The sequence below is a fragment of the Alligator sinensis genome, unplaced genomic scaffold (genome assembly GCF_000455745.1).
Source record: "Alligator sinensis unplaced genomic scaffold, ASM45574v1 scaffold956_1, whole genome shotgun sequence".
NCBI classification, from domain to species: Eukaryota; Metazoa; Chordata; order Crocodylia; family Alligatoridae; genus Alligator; species Alligator sinensis.
Genome location: NW_005842496.1, coordinates 968,733 through 977,903, shown reverse-complemented (window position 1 = coordinate 977,903; position 9,171 = coordinate 968,733). Strand labels below are relative to the sequence as shown.

Genomic DNA, 9,171 nt, shown 5'->3' with positions numbered 1-9,171 from the left:
GCCTGCCATGAAGATAGGTCTCTTACTGAATGGGGGGTGAGGAGAGCAACCTAGTGATAGAGGATGCAAAAAAGGCTGAAGTATTCAATGCCTTTTTCACCTCTGTCTTCACAAGCAAGGTCAGCTCCCAGACTACTGCAGCTGGCAGCACAGTTTGGGGAGGAGGTGAACAGACGACAGTGGTGAAAGAACAGGGTAGAGACTATTTATTAAAAATCATGGAGCAGGTCCTCAAGGAATCCATTTCTAAACACTTAGGGAGAAGACGGTGGTTAGGAACAGTCAGCCATGAATTCAAGGGCAAGTCATACCTGAACAACCCAATTGCCTTCTATGACAAGAAGACTGGCTCCTTGGATGTGGGAAGAGCAGTGGACATGATATACCTTAATTTTAGCAAGGCATTTGATACTGTCTCCCATAACATTATTGAAAGCAAACCAAGGAAGTATGAGTTGGATGAATGGACTGTAAGGTGGATAGGAAGCTGGTTGGATCATTTGGCTCTGAAAACAGTAATCAATGGCTTTCTGTCTAGTTGGTGGCTTGTCTCTAGTGGAGTGCCCCTGGGTTTGGTTCTTGGTCCAGCTTTGTTCAGTATCTTCATCAATGACCTGGGACTGCACCCTCAGATAGTTTGCAGATGACACCCAGCTGTGGGGAGTAGTAGATACACTGGAGGGAAGGGCTATGATTCAGAGAGATTTAGACGAATTGAAGGATTGGACCAAAATAAATCACATGAGGTTCAATAAGGAAAAGTGCAAAGTCTTGCACTTAGGACGAAACAATCCCATGCACTGGTATAGGCTGGGGACCAACTGGCTAAGCATCAGCTCTGCAGAAAAAGACTTGCAGGTTACAGTGAACAATAAGTTGAATGTGAGCCACCACTGTGTCTTTGTTGCAGAAAAGGCTAACAGCAAGTATGAACTGCATTAATAGGAAAGCTGTCAGCAGATTGAGGGAAGTGATTATTCCCTTCTACATGGCACTGGTGAGACCATATCGGAAGTACTGTGTCCTGTCTTGGGGCCCCCACTACAGAAAAGATGTGGACAAAAAGGAGACAGTCCAGTGAAGGGCAAAGAAAATAGAGGACTGAGGCACATTTGGATCCTGATTTTTCTCTGTTTAAAAATCCCAAATTCTCTGATTAAAAAAAATCCAAATTCTCTTATTAAAACCCCCCAAATATTTGTTCTTTGTGATTAAAATGAAATGCTGCTGTATATATATATATAGGTATCAGTTGAACACAATGTTTTATTGATATATTTACCCTTTTAAACAGGTGGGAAGCAAATGCACAGAGCTACTACTTTGAGTTGAGGGAACCTAGGTGGAGTGATCATACAGCTCTAGTCCTACAGACCTACTGGAGAGGTCCAGAAGACTGTATTAAGAGGGGCAATAATAAAGAGCAGACATCCCTGGAGGAGGGAAGATTACACCACACACATGATGTGTGTGACCAGTGGGGTTCCTCAAGGCTCTGTCCTTGGACCTGTTTTTTTCAACATCTTCATTAACAATGTAGACGTTGGTATCAGAAGTGGACCGGCCAAGTTTGCCGATGATATCAAACTCTGGGGTAAAGCAGCCACACCTGAGGACAGGAAGGCGATCCAGACTGACCTTGACAGGCTGAGGAAATGGGCGGATAAGAACCTGATGGTGTTTAACACTGAAAAATGCAAATTTCTCCACCTTGGGAGGAAAACCCTGCAGCACGCTTATAGGCTCGGCAGTGCTACACTGGCTAGCATTACAGATGAAAGGGACTTGGGGGTCATGATTGACCACAAGATGAACATAAGCCTTCAATGTGATGATGCTGCTAGTACAGCGAGCAAAACGCTGGCATGCATCCATAGATGCTTCTCAAACAAATCCCAGGACATCATTCTCCCATTGTACTTGGCCTTGGTGAGGCCGTAGCTGGAGTACTGCGTCCAGTTTCAGGCTCCACAATTCAAAAAGGCTGTGGAGAAGCTTGAGAGAGTGCAGAAGAGAGCCACACGCATAATCAGAGGTCAGGAAAACAGACTTTATGATGAGAGGCTGAGAGCCATGGGACTCTTCAACCTGGAAAAGCTCAGGCTCAGGAGTGATCTGATGGCCACCTATAAGTTTATAAGGGGTGTTCACCAGGATTTGGGGGAACTTCCGTTTGTTCACCAGAGCACCCCAAGGGTGACAAGGTCGAACGGTTATAAACTACTGCAAGACTATTTCAGGCTGGACATAAGGAAGAATTTCTTTGCTGTCCGAGCGCCCAAGGTCTGGAATAGCCTGCCATCAGAGGTGGTTCAAGCACCTACTTTGAATGCCTTCAAGAGAAAGTAGGATGTTTATCTTGCTGGGATCCTATGACCCCAGCTGACTTCCTGCCCCTGGGGCAGGGGGCTGGACTCGATGATCTTCCGAGGTCCCTTCCAGCCCTAATGTCTATGAAATCTACAAAAGTCTATGATGGGCATGTAATGTATGTCTCTTGTTTTATTCATGCCACAACCTAAGCGTTCCATTAAGAACCTCTGAAGAGAGAGCTGTGTCTAAACATCTAGCATCTCTTCAGAATTTAGACAACTTCCTGTGGCCCTGTGTTAGACACCTGTGTGTGATTGGGTGGCTAAGTTATCCTTTCTGGTATGAATGATTGGATTCCTTTTCTTGCACAATGTGCATATAAAAGGAGTCATTCTTAAATACAATAGTCTAGATCTCAGAGTAGTCGAATAAGGAGGTAACTCAAGTTTTAATACCTGAGAGGACTCAACCCACCATTGCTTAGCAGAGTGCCATAAGCACCAGCTAAAGGCACGTGTCTCTCTTTTTGAAGCTTCTTGAAGTCCACAGGAATACAAGATTCACATAGCCAGAGAAACAGCAGAGAAAAGTGACAAAGGTAGCTCTAGCTTAGTGATGAGGATGCTCTGGTAGAGGGGGTCCTAGGTTCTGGTTCCTAGTCCAGTGATTAATTTATGTTCTTTTCATCAAATAGACATTGGCAGTGGGAGCCTAGATTGTAACTAAGCACTTTTCCTCTCTTTCTATGCTTCATGCATTCTTTACTGCACATTGAGAAAGCTTCAGTAGAAAGGTGGATGTACCCTGCCCACTTTACCCTAAGCCTGGTGGTAAGTGCACTTCCCTAGAAAATAGGGTCAAAATCTCCCCAGCCCTTCTGGCTGAAAAAAATTTTGAACTTCTCAACTCTGTACAGATGCTCTAACTAATAAGCTATTATAAGGTGGTTTCTACTTCCAGTCACATTGTTGAATGAAGGTGGCAGCCAATTGTTTTGAACCCATTGGGCATGCACAAGCAGGGATGTGTTTTTGCTGCAGCACAGCACAGCTGTGGCACACCCCTGCATGTACACTCCAGGACGCACCAAATTGTCACAGGTGAGGCAGGGGAGGTTGAGGCCAGCACCCCAGCAGCCTTACCTGGGGTCCTGGGGCCCTCCCAGGGGAGCAGCAGCTCCGATCCAGCTGCAGAGCCTGGCTGGTGGCCAGACCATGACTCTGGATGGCCAAGCACCGTTTCTGGCAGCGCACTCTGCTGCTGTGTGCACCACACTGCTTTTTTTTGCGACAGTGTTTTTGGACACCAGTATCAAATTTTGGCACCATGCTGCAAATTAGCAGTGCAGTGAACAGTTGCACATGCACTGCATACAATTTGAGGTGACCCAAACAGCTTTGAGGGGTCACAAGCCACACATGTATGCTTGTCTGGACGTGCCTATTGATGTCAATCTCTGTTAGATATCCTGAATGTACATCTATTGGATTGGGCCCTTCATGGGACTCTGGCAGAAGAACACCTAGTTTGCAAATCCTGATTGAGTGTAGCAAAGAGGTAGGTGCCAAGCCTCTCAGCCTAGCCAAGATGCGGGTAATTTTCTGCACAATGAAAGCAGAGCTTTAGGAACCGGAGGAACTATTCTGGGAGGCAGCGAGCTGTGAGTCAGGAGTGAGGGACACCATCAGGGCTGGGCGGGAGAGTCTGTGGGTTGGGAGTGACTATGCTGGTGAGGTCTGTTTGCACCCAGGGCTATTTGACACCCACAACATAATGTTAGAATTGTGGCTCATGCTCTTGGACTTAGGTCTCTAGGACTAAATCCCTCTGACTTAGGCTTCAGAATTCTTAAATAGGTACCTCGAGTCTAGAGCACAGGATCTTAACCTTATCAAAGTCACAGCACCCCTCCATCACTTTTTTAATGTAGTGGCACCCTCAGTTGAGAACCTCTGTTGGTGCTGCTTCAACTCCTCAGTTCTTCTCGACCAGATATTATTATCTCCAGGTAAAACTACCCCACTCACTTACTGCACTGCTAGCCTGGAAAGGACTGTAGCATATGTGTACCCTCCTCCTGCATTAGGTCTCTCTAATAACTCTAAAGAAGACTAGGAAAGCTGGCTTGATCTATAGCCCTTCCCAATCTGCCCCTCCCAGCTCCTATGTCTCAGAAACGGGCAGCCAGGTAGAACTGTCCTGCAACCTTTGTTTCCAGGGAGGAAGGGGAGGTGGGCCAGCAAGTTCCCCTGTCCTATCTCAGTGTAGCAGGCTTACCTTTTGGAGCTTGGGTTGAGTCCCAGGCTTGAGATTCTGCTGTTTTGACTGGTGGAGCCCATGCACCAATCAGGAGGCAGCAAGAGAAGTGAAGTCAGCCCCTTTGCTGAGGGGAGAGGAAGAGGAGCTCTGCTGGACCTGATTGTAGACTGCAACGCTGTCAGGTCTGGAAGACTTCAGGGGCAGAGCCCTGGTGAGTATAAAAGGAGCTGGGTGCCCAGCACAAGGGAGATGCGTTGGGGACAGAGAAGAGTGGGGCTTAGAAGAGCTGCTCAGCAGGGCAATACAGTAGCCTGGAACAGCCCCTGAAGACTACCATAAGCAGGGAGCAGTGGATGGCTCTAGTGGTTAGGCTCTCGTGCACAGCACGGTGTCTGGACCCTGGGAGCTGCGTGAGATGGCTCGGGTCTGCAACCTTTGGTATGTGGCCAGAAACACGGTGCTCAGAGCCGGATTTTTGGAGCCGCTTGGGCGACTCAGGTCCCCAACCTCCACATGAGGCCAGGAGCTCGGTGCAGGAGGTGCTGCAGAGGGTGAGAGACCCTGGGAGCCACTTGAGGTGGCTTGGGTCTACAGCTGCTGGCACAGGGCAGCAGCTCAGTGCAGACAATGCTGCGCAAAGGATCCGGGAGCAGACCTAGCCCCAGTGCACTGAGGTTTCTAAGAATTCCTTGTTATATTTGTAGACTGTCCCTTATAGTTTATGTGAATAAGTTGAAGTAATATTTCGTATATTAATAGAGTGATAAGGTTGCCCGATCAATATCCTTTGTTCTGGGTTGTTCTATTGTTCACTTGTATTTTTGAATAATGATCATGTGTGTATGTATGTATGTATGGTATAGAGTTTATTGTTTTGTAAATGTGCACATATGTATAATCTATGTCCTTACCCTTTAATGGTTTTGTTGTAATAATAAATTTGTATATAGTTAATTAATTTATTGACTGGGCCTGACTCTGTAGGGGACAGAGGCTGCCACTGGGCTGCAGTGTCCCTCCACAGCACACTGCCCTGCCAATAATTCCCTCAATTGTAGAGGGGAGTACAAACCCGTGTATACCTGGGCTACATTAGGATTATCAGAGAACCTTAATGTAGGAGGAATGTATGTGTGCTACAGCCCTGCATGCAGGGTAGCTTTACTTGGTTGCTGCTGCAACAGTTACATCTCAGCACCCCTGTGGGGCTCTCAAAATACCCAATTGAGAACCACTGGTCTAGAGAACAATGAAAAGAAACAGGATTAGGAACTAGATCCTAACTGACCAGTAAGGCATGTCAACAGAATGTAGGCAGAATTTAGGTACCTAAGTGACAAATAGTGAAAAAATAGTCTCTTTTAGTCGGTCAAAAATGATTTCTTACTTGTCTCCATATTGGCCTGAAAAGTTCTGTAGGTACCTAGACTTGGTCTGCAGCATACACTATGAAGCGGTCCATCCCAGTCGCCCAAGTACTTTGCTCTTAACTCTGTTCTGATCCAAATTGGCATAGGAAGCATGTATACTTTACCTAAGTCCTTGATTTCATAGGTGATGACTGCTACCACCAAACAGCTCTTTGACAGTGACAGCACACAAGCATTTCAGTAGTAAGCAGCAGTGGTAGTAGCAGCCCTCTTCTCACTAGTAAGAGATGGAAGTAGGAAAATGAATTCTAAAGCTGTCACCCAGATGGGATTCAACCTCACAACTCTTACTTCCAGAGAAAGTGCCACCAAGTTATGGACTACATGTATCCATCCCCCTCCTGTTAAAACCAGCCAACTGGGTATGCAGAGGAAAAATTCTGTTTCCCTTATTGCATCTAAATGGTATTTTTGACACTTACATACGTAGTGATTCTATTGTATTTGCACTGTGAACAGAGAAACTGAGTAGGAACAGTAGACTACACACTAGCCAGGCCAGGAACTCTGCCACCCTGCAAGGGTAAAGCCATGGTTTCCCATGTTTTTCTCCTTTGAAGAAGAATCTATTTATAAAGTTGACTGAACCGTTTTTAAAGTTTGTCCATGACCCTTTCATATATTCTTGCAACCCATTGTGGGTCGCAACCCACGGATTGAGAAATGCTGCTCTAGGTAGCCTGTTCCAATACTTGACCACCTTCACAGTTAGAAAATTCCTCCTAATCTCCAATCTAAAATTCTCTCTGCTGCATCTTGAATCCATTGCTCCTAGTCATGCACCCTACAGCCACAGAAAAAAGTCTAATCTCAATCCTCTCCATAATCACCCTTCAGATATTTGAAAACTTGTATTAAATCCTCTCTCAGTCTTATGTTCTCCAGACTAAAAAACCCTAGTTCTTTCACCCTTTCCTCATAAATCATGTTTCTAAGTATTTTTGTCACACTTTGCTGAATTCTTTTATCACTGTGCGCTGAAGTATAGGGCCCAAAACTGGACACAGTACTCCAGGTGAGGCCTCATAAGTACCGAATAAAATGGAAAAATCACTTTCCTTGACTCACAAAAGACACTCCTGTTAATAAAATCTATATCTGGGGTTTTTTTGCAGCAAGAGCACACTGTAGGCTTATATACAGCTTATCTTTGCCTGTAACTCCCAGGTCCTTTTCTATAGTAATGCAGCATAGCCAGTCATTCCATAGTCTGTATTTGAACATGTTGTTATTCTTGTCCTTGTTATATTTCATCTGATCGATTTTTTTTTTTTAGACCATTTCTCGAGTTTGTCTAGGTCATTCTTGATCCTAACCCTTCCAAACAGAGTGGCTGCAACTCTGCTCAACTTGATGTCATCCACTAAATTTCTAAATTTGCACTCAATCCCATCATCCAAATCATTAATGGAGATGTTTAACAGTATCAGAACTGGGACAGACCTCTGGGGAGCCCCACTTGGTACCTCTTCCCAACTAGAGATGTGAAGGGTTAAATAAGAAGTATATTTATACCAGTAATGCATTGCCAGTTAACAGTTAGTGCAGGTGCAGTCTGGTGGGGAAGGGTAGTGGTGCAGTGCCTCAGGTACAGAAAAATAGCAGAACAGGCAGGAGGGAGCAGTGAGGAGGAGGGAACAGGAAGAGGTGAGGGGGCTACTACCCATAGCTAGTCTGCTTCCTCTGTGCCAACATGGTGGCAGCTGGGAAAGCCCCTCGCCTGCTTCTGGTGCCCACAGCTTCATGAGAGCTGTGCTGTCCAGTGGGGCTTGCCTCTGCCTCCTCCCCCACTATTAAAGGCCCTGGGGAGCAGGTTCCAGCAGCAGCTGTGTCCAAGCAGGTCTGTGCACAGCTCTCCATGCTGCTCTGGGCGTGCAGCTGCTGTCCCTCCCCAGTGGAGGGTGGGGCAGTGTATGTTATCAGTTAACTGTTTGATCAATATAAATAGAGGAGGTTAAATGGATAATTTTTTTAACAACATTTACATCCCTACTCCTAACTAGGTATTGACCCATTGAAGACTACTTATTGAGCACAATGATCCAACCAGCATGTAACCACCTTACAGTACTTTAATCAAGGCTGTATTTCCTTAGCTTGTTAATGTGAATGGTGTGGGAGACCATGTCAAGCCTTGCTAAAGTCAAGGCATATCACATCCTCTGCTCTTTGCCCATGCACAGAGCCTGTCTTCTTATCATAAAAGGCCGAAGCATATGTGCCTTGTAAGTGCAGTCCTATCTGTGTAGACATACAGACTCCTGAGAGAGACTCTTCTGGGAGCCACTTCACTTGGCTTATTCCCAAATTATTTTTCACCCACAGTAGCCATTTTCTCTCATGTTTGCTCTGAGAGAAAAATTGTGAACATCTGTACATTTGTGGGTTCTCCTGAGAGAGCAGTGACTCTCCCAGCAGAAACTGAACATATGTATGTAGCTCCACACAGTGCAATTCAGTCTACATATGCTAGCTTATGTGCTTGCAGTGCAGAGGCAGGGCCAAGAACATCTAGGTGTATGACTATAAAACTGTTGTTCAGGCACAGCAAGGAGAGAGGTCCACCCCCAGGCTGTAAGTGGAGGGATTCTTGGAGGTGGTCCTAGCTGACCTGAGGCAAAATCCAGAACAAAAGAGGAGATGCACAGCCTTTTACACAGGTTGTCTTTCCAAGCTGAGTTGCTGCTCTTTTGCCAGGGAGAGCACACAGACTGACAGGTTTGTCCCAGGAATGACTGGGAATTAACTTCAATGAGCCATGATTAACTTAACAGCCATACACAATATTGTCCAAGAGAAAAAGTGTAGCACATTTTATCTCACATACTTCACAGATAATTACTTCCCATACCAGACAATGGACCAGTATGTCTGTAGGATTCCAGGACAAAAAGCTTTCTCTGGAGAGAAATGCAGAGTAATCCCCTTGGGAGAAGGAAGTCCTAGGTTCTGATCCCTTCCTATAAGAGATTTCATGCATTTTAAGTTGGACTGTCGTTGGTTATAAAGCAGAAGTAAACCTTCAAATTAAGAGGGGAATTAAAAGGGGTAGCTTAAAAAGGGAGGGGTTTTTTTTTCTTCTTAATGATTTATAATACATCTGGGTATTTTGCTTGATCCATGCTTTGGTCCAATCAGTTTTGTCGCCCTCTAGCTTTCTTTCCCTTTC

The 9,171-nt window shown here is 45.5% G+C and overlaps 1 protein-coding gene across 1 annotated transcript in view; it reads left to right on the top strand.

The window, feature by feature from the left end:
• STS (steroid sulfatase) overlaps positions 1-9,171 on the top strand; it is a 172,850-nt gene that overhangs the window by 3,380 nt on the left and 160,299 nt on the right. The gene's annotated exons all lie outside the window — the stretch shown is intronic.